Genomic DNA, 12,609 nt, shown 5'->3' on the forward strand with positions numbered 1-12,609 from the left:
CTCATGCTGTGACAGTGACTCATTATGTCCACAAGGAACATTACATCCACCTGCAGCTTTGAGTCCCATATGATGGCAGAGACTTTCATCCTCAATGCCACAGCCTCTACTCTCAGTAGTCACTCTGGGGATCAGGGGTCTGACCACATGTCACCACCATCCACCTGGAAAATCCTCATTTCTGAACCTAATTCCTTTATTGTGGTACAACTCCTTTATATCTCCAAAAATCATATGAATATAAAGTTTTTCAGAATTTTTCAACAAACATAGATTCACAAAAACTTTTGTTTTATGACATCAATCTCTTTGAAAGAGCTAGACTGTGAAACTGGGAACAGCAGAATTGCTGAGAGATCCTAAATGAAGCAAATTAAGCTTCCTTGTGTGCATACTTTGAGCAAAGATGTGATGGAAGAGAATGTTGGAAGGTGTAACTTAGGGAGTAAAGAAAGCTTCTGAATAAGGGAAATACAACTGTGATTCCTGTTGAAAAAGAGTTCTCTTATAATCAGCAGTCCTGTGGATCAGAAGGAAAATAATGTCTCTCAATCATACCAACAGTTCCCCCAAAGAACTAGCTTACCATCACCAATTTATAGGTGCAATTCATCATTCAATTCAACTCACCCATGCTCACATCGCCATAAAGGATATGGAGAAGACAGGAGACAGAAACAAGTGCTTTGAATGGCTAAAGAAATTCACTTAGTAACTTATTTTAGTAACAGGCAATAAGGGAAGAGGGTCGGTCTGTAAAGACATGGCTCCCTTCATGAGCCACCCAGGGGGCCAAAGAAAAGTTGCTGGATCATTCGCTCTTCCCTGTTCTGAGAGAGGAAGCAGCTGCCCATATTGGGGAGTCCTCAGAACCCTGCCCTCAAGAACTGGGGGTCTTCCCAGGAGGTTCCAATGTGTTCGCTAAAAAAGTAAATAAGGGGCAGAAGAAATTCCACTTCCTAAAGTGAAAAGAGAAAATAAAGATCCTTGACTAGTTAGCAGTGATGACAAAAGAAATCAAACAGTACCATTTCTTTAAATACTGTGTTAGTTGCTTATTATTCACAGTGTACAGTTGAAATATATAAATGAGAATTCTTCATTAAAAGAACCAAAAACTAATCAAGTGTTACATGGGAAATACACTAGGATTTCTTCCTGCACAGAATTAATTCTCTGCAGGAGCAAGAGGCAAGGCAGAGGCGAGGCTGTCCTTCAAAACTGTACCAGGGCTTCTGAACACCAGGCATAGAGCAAAGGGAAGAACACCTGGAGACCTGGCCCTGCCCACTCAGGCCTGTACAGCGACCCCCAGTGACACTCCTCCCCAGACCCCTTCCAGCACTCTCAGGAGGCCCAGTTCCCTCCCCAGTCTGGAGTTTTAGTGGGCTCCTTCCAGGATCCTTGCACACAGCCAACCTCACCTGCATTTTGTTTAATTTCTTATCCAATCTCTAGATGTTAAGGTACACTTTTTAGATTTTTTTTTTTTTGGTGTTATATTCTATTTAAATGTGTTTTTTTAAGTTACATTCTGCTTGCCTGGTTTTTTGGAACCAGAAAGTAAATACATTAGGGAGAAGTCTTTGCTAGCAGTTTTTTTAGTTCAACTGTTCAGATCTCCCTCCCTTTTCATGGCTGTTTTGAAATTGCATTTTCCCAGTTGACTCTACATGACTTTAGACGGAAGGACAGGATTTTTTTTTTTTTCTGTTCTGCAATTGTTTAAACACAGCAGGTCTCACAATACATCATTTCACTGGGCTGTATATGAGGTTTCAGCACAAACATGGGGCTCCTTTGTCAATGCACAGGTGAAGCCTGAGGCCCACTTAAGATGGGGACCTTGAGCCACCCAAGACTAATGCAGCTCTGCTATGTGAGAGCAGGACAGGAAGCCCACCATTTGGGGCTCATCTTAACACTAAGGCTGTCACCACTAGCCTGTCTCAAAATAGACAGAATGAGGATTTACACTCTTGTGGAGCTGGGATATTGAGAACATTTATCTTAGAAAATGACATTGATTGGTATTATACGACCCAATAGAGGTAATTGTTTCCATCATTAACCTCGCTGGGCCTCAGTTTTCTCATCTGTAAAATGAGGAATCATACTGGGTGACCTGGAGTCATAAAAGTCTACAGATCTAATTGATTCCATGACAGCTCCTAAGGGAGTGATCAAAGCAAATTAGAGGGAATACAGCTGTATATTCAAAGGGAAAGAGCAGAAAGAAATTGAGAGAAAGAAAAATAATTCCTCGTTGTTTGGGGAAAGGCTGTGATGAAGTCTCTTTCCCTTTTTTATTCTTCTGCCTGCTAGAGCTACAGGGGTTAGAAACACAGCAATCAGAGTGGGCTGGAGGAAACACAAATACTCTCTGAGCAAGGGGCAATTAGGATTGTGGGCCTTGAAAGAGAAGATTTGAGTAAGTCAAGATGAGGGTGAAACAGCATTCCCAGCAGGGAGGCCAGACATTATTATTTGCTTGTGATACTTGGAATCAGTGTCATTGCTTTATAGTTCTACTTCATGCATCCATCAGTGAAAAAAAATATTTACTGAAGGCCAACTTTATGCCAGGCATTCCATTAGCCACTGGGGATGCAGAAATATGAAGCTTATAATCTAGCGAGAAAAACAGAAATTAGACAAATGGTTATTAAAATAACTAAATTATTACAACTGTGCTAACTGCTGTGAGGGAAAATTTCAGGATGCCAAGAGGCCTGGCAGAGATGACCCTCCAAGCTGAGAGGGATGGGTGGATGGAAGTCAGCCAGGAGAAATGCGTGTCTGCTGCCAGCAGAGAGGGGAGGAGAAGGGACAGAGCACTGAGGCCCAAGGACAGCAGGTGCAAAGGCCCTGTGGTGGAGAGAAATGCCCTGGCACCACTGAGGAAGGAAGAATCATTAAAAAAAAAACTAGAGGTAGCAGGAAGAAGACCGCAGAGAGGGTGAGTCTGATGGAGAACTTGGAATTTCACCCTGAGAGTTGAGGCACTGATAAGTTTGAGGGAGGAAAATGTAGGTGACCAGAGCTGAGTTTTTTAAAGAGTTCTCTGAGGCAAAGTAGAGCCTGGGTTGGATGAGCACATGAGCAGGACAACCGGCCTTCGTTTTCCTGCTTCAAGTGAGAGATGGCAGAGGGTTGGACCAGACCGCTGGAAACTGAAAGTGTATCTTGGGGCAGAAATTCTAGGTTCTCATCACGTTGAGGTGGGGTGATGGGGTGAGGGACAGAGAGACGGTGCTTTGACCAGACCCATGTGTCCCCTTAATACTCTTTCATGCATCAGGTCTGCCTCCCTAGCCAAGCTTTGAGGGACGATGTGTCTCTAGGTGCACAGCTTCACAAATCCTTGAAAAATGGGTTTCACCTGTGTTGGATACACAACCCCATTGGTATTCAGACTTAAGACCTGTGCTGGTTCCAGCCTCTGGGGGGCGCTCTCACTGCCCTTCCCAAAGCCAATCTCCTACTAAAGGTTTCTCAGACTCCACTTCTAGGCATTTGACATGCTGTCTTCTGTGTCCCTTTCTGTAATTATCTCCTCCCATTAAAACAACAAAACACCTCCATTTGCTTATCAGACTGGCAAAAAATTAAACAGATAAAATATCAAGTCTCTGTAAGAATATAGTGAAAAGGCCACTCCTGAGCCTATATGTGGCAGAGTAACTGGTGGGATGTTCTAAATATCAAATCAATAGGTCTCACCATTTGGAAGGTTGGCCACAAATCAGTGGGGAAAAGGTGAACCATTTTTTAAAATTGTTGTAATAGCTGGGTATCCATCTGGAAAAAACACATAATTCTACATCCATACTTCTTACCTTACTCCAGAAAAAATATCCAGTGAATCAAAGATTTAAACATTAAAAATGAAACCATAAAAATACTAAAAGAAACCATAGAGACAATGTATGTATAGTAATGATGACATGAAACTCAGAAGCCATAAATGGACAAGTCAGCACCATACAATTTTTTTTTTAATTAACATGATGGAAATAGCCATGGTAAAATCAAAAGGAAGAGAAAAGAAAACATGCTGGGAAAAGATTTATTGCAATTTATCACAGATAAAGTGTTAATTTCCCCTAACAGATTTTTTTTTTTTAATCTATACATCAAAAAAAAAAAAAACAGAAAAATGAGCAAAGCATACTAACACTGTTTACTAAAAGAAACAGATGCAGCTCATAAACATATGAAAAGGTGCTAAACCTCATTCAATATAACCAAAATGGTAATTAGCCACATTGGGATACTTTTGACACTTTTTTCTTTTTGGTCAGACAAAAGTTTGATAACACCCCATGTTGGAGCGGGTGTCAGAGATAAGCATTCTAATAAATCGTTGGATGAAGGGTGAAGTGGTACAATCTCTATGAAAATTTTGGTTTTATTTATCAAAATTAGAAATGTATACATCACGGGAGTTGGTGATGGACAGAGAGGCCTGGCGTGTTGCGATTCATGGGGTCACAAAGAGTCGGACACGACTGAGCGACTGATCTGATCTGATCTGATCTGATACATCATTTGACCCAGAAATTCTACTTCTAGGATCAACCCAGAGTTTGATGCCAATCTGACTGCAGTCCTCGCTTCTTGGAGCTCTCAACTGGACTTTAACATGACACCTGAGACAAGGAAGTCTTCCCCATGTTAATGTGCATAGTAAACACATAAACTACTAACTACATAATTAGTAAGCACATAAACTACTAAAAATATGAAATGGGATATAGCTATACGATGGAGTACTATTTGGAAATAAAAAATAAGGAAATACTGGTACATGCAACCTCTAAACCACGGCTGCCCAGTGAAAGAAGCCAGACACAAACAACCACATATTGTATGGTTCTCTATCTACATGAGTCCAGAAAAGGCAAATCTATAGACATAAAAGTGTTAGTGTTTCCCTGACTGAGACCGTGGATGGGAAAGGAGAGTGACTGCAGACAGACATTAAGAGTCTTTTCTGGAGCTGATGGAAATGTTCTAAAAGGGGATGGTGATTACACAACTCTGTAAATTGACAACCATTGACTTGTGCACTTAAAATGAGTAAATTTTATGATATATAACTAATACCTCAACACAGCTTTTTCTGAAAAACACTTGATTATTGGGTACAGCCTGTACCTCAACACCCAACAATGATGGCCTGGTCTCTATCATCCACACACAGTATGCCCCTGGCAACTTCATGCCCAATTTGTCACCACAATTTGCCATTTCTTCCAGAACAATGTTCCTCCTATCTGGCCTCTCTGTTGCTTTCCACTGCCGTGCACTAGTCTGGCATTACCTCACTCCTGGACTCATGCCCTGGCTTGCTGTTTGGTCAGAGTAATGATAGCAGACCAGGCAAGAGATGGCCAGGGCTCGAGCCAGGGTCACATCCTCTCCCATCACTCAGAGCCAGTGCCTATTTCTGCCCCTGATGTTGTTGCTGACGTTCTGGCACCTTTCTTCTTTACCACCCTCATCCCATCTCAACTCCTCCAAGACACAGAACCAGAGAATAACAACCTGGGAGGAAGCTATGATAGGTCGTGTTGACCAAGACCTTTTGTTGACAAATGGGCACACTGCCTCTCAGAGACACTCAACAGTAGCCAAGAGTCAGGCCACTGATGGGTGGCAGAGCTGAGCTCTCTCCGCAGACATTGCTTTGAGGGGCCTCGGGTCTTATATAGGGCTTCCCAGGTGATGCAGTGGTAAAGAAACTGCTTGCCAATTCAGGAGACTCCAGTTTGATCCCTGGGTTTGGAAGATCCCCTGGAGAAGGGAATGGCTACCCACTCCAGTATTCTTGCTTGGAGAAACCCATGTACAGAGGAGGCTGGCGGGCTACACAGTCTATGGGGTTGTGAAGAGTCGACATGACTGAGCTACTGAACACAGGTCTTATTCCCCCCATGATGTCTTTCCAGCTTCTATTCAGCTACCATGTTCCCAAATGCTTAAAGTATGATTGAGCTTATTCCACACAATTTAGCATTGGATAATACAGTGTTTTGAACAATTCGTTAATTGCTTTGGTTTCTGCTTCCAGGCTGTGAGCTCCTTGAGGACAGGGAATTATGTTTTGACTAATTTATTAGTTCCTGTTGACAGTGAAGTAATTCTGTGCATTTAGCCTCGCAACACTGGTATTACATGACAAGGTTTTTGTCCAGGATATCTGGGACCAGTGGAATCCACAGGCTTCTCAGGGCTCCACCCTTACTCCCTCCTCCTCTCACTTTTCATCCTGGGTGATCTCAGCCACACAGAAGGCTGTAACCACAATGGGGACCATCACTGACCTCCTCTCAGTGTCCAGAGTTATTTATCCAGCTGCCACCTGGACATCTCCAGGTAATCTCCTGGAAGTCACCACCTTGCTCTCTCTAGTCCTGCTGCAGTCTCAGAAATTCACCCCCACCCCAACACCACCTGTTCCTGCCCTGGACTTACCCTTTGGAAGGTTGACTGCATCAGAGACTTCCTGGTATTCCCAGTGCCTAGCCCTCAATCGGAGAAGGCAATGGCACCCCACTCCAGTACTCTTGCCTGGAAAATCCCATGGATGGAGGAGCCTGGTGGGCTGCAATCCATGGGGTCACTAAGAGTCGGACACGACTGAGTGGCTTCACTTTCGCTTTTCACTTTCATACATTGGAGAAGGAAATGGCAGCCCACTCCAGTGTTCTTGCCTGGAGAATCTCAGGGACGGGTGAGCCTTGTGGGCTGCCATCTATGGGGTCGCACAGAGTCGGACACGACTGAAGCGACTTAGCAGCAGCAGCAGCAACCCTCAATAAATACAGACAAACTGAGGGGACAAGAGAGGTCCTGGTCTGTTCCTCAGCCCCTGGTCCTTGGCTGGGGACTTAGAGGAGGTGTCATCAGGCTAACTTGTCCCTGGGAGAAGAAGAAACAAAGCAGCCTTGCACAACCAGCAGAATACTAATAGCCTTTGAAAGGGTATTATTATTGATGCCAATAGACCATCTGTCCTTGAGATAAACCTAATAAAGAAAACAATGCACCCATTAGAAAGCACTTGTTCAGGCTTTCGATCAGGACTTTGATGTATGATAAAGATGCCTCCATGTTCCTCCAGGATTTCAGTTTCTCAGACTGACTGGCTTGTTGGAATCAGAATCTGCAGGTCTATTGGTCTGGAGGAGGCTGGAGTGACTATTGACATTTGCTGTTTGGGCAACTGCATGCGTGTAAAATACACTATTCTCCTTCAAAACCACTGCCATGAACCCTATCTACTGGTCCATCGACACCACCTTCTAGGACATCCTTCTAATACATTCTTCATCCTCCAAGAATGGAGGTGGATTTCAGAAACAGACAAAGGTCATCTGGACCCCAATCTGATGAGTTAGATGGATGAGAAAGCTAGGAAATACTACGTCTTGATCAAAAATTAAGAACCACTCTAAAATGAAGTTAAGAGGTTCTGATTCTACTTGTGCCTCTGAAGACAGTTCCAGGCATGGAGTTCTGGAAAGATCTATGGTTGATAGCCCTTCCTTGGACTGCTGCATTTTCCTGGGCCAACCCGGCCCCTCCCAGAATGCCCAGTGTCTGCCAGGGTGTTGTATTGAAGCAACCGCTGAGAATAAGCCATTTATACAGGGCCTGTCCTAGACACAGGCTCTTCTAGACACAGAAATCACTGAAACTGGCTTTTTGGGCTCTCTCAGTCTAACAGGAGGCTATTCTGATGGGTTTCCAACCCCGCTCATTTAACTCATTTTTAAAATAAAGAGTTGAACACCTAACACATCCCCAAGTACTGATCTAGGTGTTAGTGTGACACAGCAGGGACTAAGAGACAAAGTCCTGCCCCATGGGCCTGATAATCTAATGGAGCAAACCAGAGAATGAATGAGCAAATGAATTAGTAATTTAAAGTTGAACAGTGTTAAATACTACTGAGGAGCAGGAAGGGGCTAGCAAGCGACAGCTGGCAGCAGGGTTGTCAGAGATCTCCTTTCGGGCAGAGATTTGAACAACTCTCAGGAGCCCCCAGCTTAGGGGGGAGATGAGGGAGGAGCACTCCAGGCTCAGGGAATAAGAACAGACTCTCCGGAGCAAGAATGTTCCTGGCACATAGCCGAGAAAGCCAGGGTGCCAGAGTGGCTGCCAAGTGGCACAGGGTAGGGGAAAGGTGGGAGGAGAGAAGGTGGGAGAGGTTGGCGGGGACAGGCGAACCCCACTTTTGCCAGTTACAGCCCTGTGACCACACACAATTTTCTGAGCTTCAGTTTCCTCAACTGCAAAATACTCTTTGCCCTGCAGGGTGTCAGGAAGATTGAAAGATCATCACCTAGATAAAAAAACCACGTAGCACTGAGCTTGCACGTAACTACCATTTACTAAGTACCAACTATCATCATTACCATCAGCAGCAGCATGGCTGTCATGTTAACCTCAGCATCCGCTTCTGACTCACGCATGAAGGTGTAAAAATCGTCTCCTCCATCTTAGATAAATAATCCTGCCATTCAGTCAGCAGGAAACGCCAAGACTAAAAAGCTGAACTCAGTCTCTGTACAGACCCAGAGGGACAGCCAGTAGCCTTCTCTCTGCCTCTCCCAGAATCTCCAGGACTGCCTCTGGCCAGGTTTCAGCATGGGTCCCCTTCTCTCATCAGGCAATCCCTAGGTCACTGTCAGCCACCAGTTCAGACCACAAGGAGACAAAATTCGACACAACTCACAGACTTTGGTCCCATGTCTACATTTGGGCACAAACTTGTGTTTGAAGGAATCTGCTATTTTGCAAATGGTTGCTATCGCTATGCCCCATAGGATCCTAACTCTCCTGGCACTGCCCAATTGAAATGAAGGAAGGGGGCAGGGCACAATCTTTGAAAGAACGACATAGGCCCTGCATGTGTTCTCAGTCGTTCAGTCATGTCTGACCTTCTGCAGTACCAAGGACTATACCCCACCAGGCTCCTCCATCCACGGGATTTCCCAGGTAAGAATACTGGAATGAGTTGCTATTTCCTTCTCCAGGAGATCTCCCCACACAGGGATTGAACCCACATCTCCTGAGTCTCCTGCATTGGCAGGCAGATTATTTACCACGGAGCTACCTGGGACCTCGATTAGAACCAAATAGGTTTAAGATGACCACAAGTCGACTTCCACTGGATCTTGAGCCTCAGTACACACTCACTGTAACACACCAGCAAGCTAAATGACACACCTGCCAGAGCCAAGAGAGTTCCAAGGCCGACTATCAAAGACCAAAAAGTAGGCAGGGCCCCAGTTCCTGGAAATCTCTGCCTTTCCCCAAAATTACTGGACTAATCCTCCCACTCATTAGCCTGTGATATTACCCAGCCTATAAAAGCTAACCACATCATTTTGGGAGACTGCTCTCACCTTCCGAGATGGCCCATACTCTTGTCTGTGGAGTGGTTTTCTCTCTAAATAAATCCACTTCTTACCTATCACTTTGTCTCTCACTGAATTCTTTCTACAATGAGACATCAAAAACCTGAACCTCATTAAGACCTGAGACCAGGTGTGTGACTTCAGTTAAAAGACTGTGGATTCAAGTCCCAGTCTGAGTTACACAGTATCACAATCAAGGAAAATTCAAAGTTCTGCTTTTAGGTTCCCAGTAAAATATGGCTGCCCTCTGAACAGGAAGAGAAGCCCACTGAGGCCCGGGAAGCACAGAACATACAGGAGGCCAGAGACTCCTCAGGGCTGCAGATTGCTCTGATGGGACTGGAGCCAGCATCACTGGTTGCCCTGGATCCTAAGGACACAGGTCCTATGTAGACAGTAAACTAAGCCTGAAAAAGCTTGGATATTAGACAAGCTCGAGGGCTAATTAAAATGTAAAATGTAGTCCGTGGGGCATAAACTCCTACAACCCCAGAGGGATCTACCATTTAGCGCACCAACCAAGCAAGGCAGCCATTTACTCAGGGGCTCCCCTGAGGACTGTGCACACCACCTCACCTCCCAACATGCTCCATTTACCTCCCAGATGTGCTGAGCTGCTGGGGGGACATGGATGGCCCCTATTCATTACCATGGCCCTATGTAATGTGCCAAGGAACTGGGCACCTGGCTTGGGGCGGGCACTGCTTCTGAGAGCCCAGAGCTCTGAAAGGGCACAAAGCAATGAATTTCCTAAAGGGGCAGAAGACAAGGGTATGGGGGCAAAGAACACAATTAGCATATGGAAAGAATTAGAGTCTGGAAAACATGGTCATTGTTTCCCAAGGCAGTCTCAACAAAATTCTTCTGGAAGTTCGGATGGTGGAAAAATGCAAGAAATACTGTGCTGAGGTGAGAGTGAGAGAGATGAGCCCAAACATGATCTATCCAGACTGCCTGGAAGTGTCTGTGTCGACCAACAGTGGGTTGGGATAAAGCAGCCCTGCTGTCACCCTGCCAAACCCTGACCCTCAGGAGTTCAATGCACAGGCTCTGGAGTCAGTGAGACCCAGCCCTGTGACCATGGCACACCCCTAAACCTCCCTGAGCCTCAGTCTCCACCCCAGACACAGGGATACTCAGAGTATGGAACTACTTCACCAGATGGCTGTGAGGATTAAATGGAAAATGCATGTGAAGGACCTCAGCCTGATCCGAGATCCCCGTGAGTTGTGGCTATCAGCCACAGCCTTAAGCTTAGCCCCTCTGAGCTCCTGGCACTTTTCTTAGAAAGACTGCTCTCCCTCCATGATATGTATGATCTATGATTCTCTCCTGTCCCTCTAGTTGTCTGCACCTAAGCATCATCTTAACCCACTCCAGTGTTCTTGCCTGGAGAATCCCAGGGATGGGGGAGCCTGGTGGGCTGCCGTCTATGGGGTCGCACAGAGTCGGACACGACTGAATCAACTTAGCAGCAGCAGCAGCAAGCAAGCATCATCTTTGATGTGTGCACACTTGCATGTGTGTGCATGCATGCTTGTGGGTATATGCATGACTGTGGGTACTGTATGAAGTTGGGGACACTGACTATGGCCTAAGCAGGGCCTGTGTGCCCTCCCTTGGGTATATGCCCACCCATCAAAGGCCATAGGAACCCTGGTCAGCTCAGACCACTCCCAGCCAGTGAGTGCCCCGCACTGCTCAGAGACGCCATGGCTATGGGCCAAAGGAGGCATTCATAGAAGGCAAGGCCAGCCAGCCCAAGGTCCAGATGGTCTGCATCTCGGCATCTGGGCACATTTCACACTCTGGTCTCTGCCAGTGCACCAGGAGAAACACTGCAGGCTTGCGCCTCGGGAGGAGGCTCCTTGTCCACAGGACCCGGGTTGCTGTAACTTCCCCCAGGCAGCAGCATTTGGTACCAGGCCCTGCCTGGAGTGGGGTCCTCAGCCATTATGACAGCTGCTGCTGCTGTTGACACTGAAACAGTGACAAATTCATCCTTCTGACAAGATCCCTTTAAATAATTCAAAGGGAGCTGGGGATTAAGACACTGTTTCTCTCTGTCTCTGTTGAGATTTAAAACACCTCCAGCTGGGGTATTTAAAGAGCATATAATGGGCTACCCCTCTTGGGTCTCCCCTCCCCCTTTTCCTCCTCTTTCCCATTTCCCAAACTCACCCGTCCCCCCACCCCACCAGCCAGCCCTGTAACAAGGAGGCCCAGAAAACAAGAAAGAAAAAAAAGGAGGGAACCAGTGCTTGGCTGGTCACTATGGCAACAGCGGCAGGGTATTCAGCTGTCATTATCCCAGCGCCTCACACATGTGATTATCTTAAGCTGTCGATTGAATGCGGTCCTCACTGCTGCCCAACAAGGTCTTGTCGAACAAGGCAGGGGCGGGAGCTGCCGGCCCCAGGCCCCACCAACCCGGTGCTGCTCTGCCCAGGCCTGCTCTCCATCATCGCTGAGGAGCAGTTACCCCTGAGAGAGACCAATGGCATTTCCCTTCAGCTTGGATGGATTTCCGCTCAGCACACAGAGCAGAGGCCAGCACCCTAGGTTACAGGCCAAGGAGATGGGCTGTCCATTCCACGGGTGCAGAGTTTTGAGAGTGGGTCAGGCTGGCCGTGGCCAGTGGGAAGCATCCTGGAAACAAGGGAGCAAGGCACGGGGGGAGGAAGAGACTGGCCTTCCTAGAGGAGCTCCTGGCGTCATGCCCATTCTCAGGGTGCAGGAAACTCAAATCTGGCCTTAGAAGGGGACACACTCCCCCCATCCTTCCCCCTCCCCAATGGTGGGAATGTGGCCACTGTGTGTGATCTACTTCAGAAACATGGCTGCTGGAGCTTGGTTGGATAAGCCTGGGGAGGGCTTTGATCTCATGCCTTTGCCTCCTGGACTTTGCTTCTGATTGTTTCTGGGCTGAGGTTCCCAGGTCTAACCCACATTCTCTGAAAGACACAATCACTGGTCACCCCCCACCAGGCACCAGCCCCGCCAGGCATCACTCCAGGTCTTCCATTGTTCCTTTCAAAACTGGGCTCCCAGAATAAGCCCATTTCTGCAGACGTGCTCAGGTGGGAACAGCATGGTGGGGCCACCATCACCTGTGACTTGCATCTGCCCTTCCTGTACCTGCATGGTGTAGTTGGTCCCAAGGAATAGGTAACCAGCC

At 46.6% G+C, this 12,609-nt stretch overlaps 1 protein-coding gene across 1 annotated transcript in view; it reads right to left on the reverse strand.

Moving 5' to 3' along the window:
- EPHB1 (EPH receptor B1) overlaps positions 1-12,609 on the reverse strand; it is a 462,907-nt gene that overhangs the window by 299,280 nt on the left and 151,018 nt on the right. The gene's annotated exons all lie outside the window — the stretch shown is intronic.

This window comes from Bos indicus, chromosome 1 (genome assembly GCF_029378745.1).
Source record: "Bos indicus isolate NIAB-ARS_2022 breed Sahiwal x Tharparkar chromosome 1, NIAB-ARS_B.indTharparkar_mat_pri_1.0, whole genome shotgun sequence".
Classification (NCBI taxonomy): Eukaryota; Metazoa; Chordata; class Mammalia; order Artiodactyla; family Bovidae; genus Bos; species Bos indicus.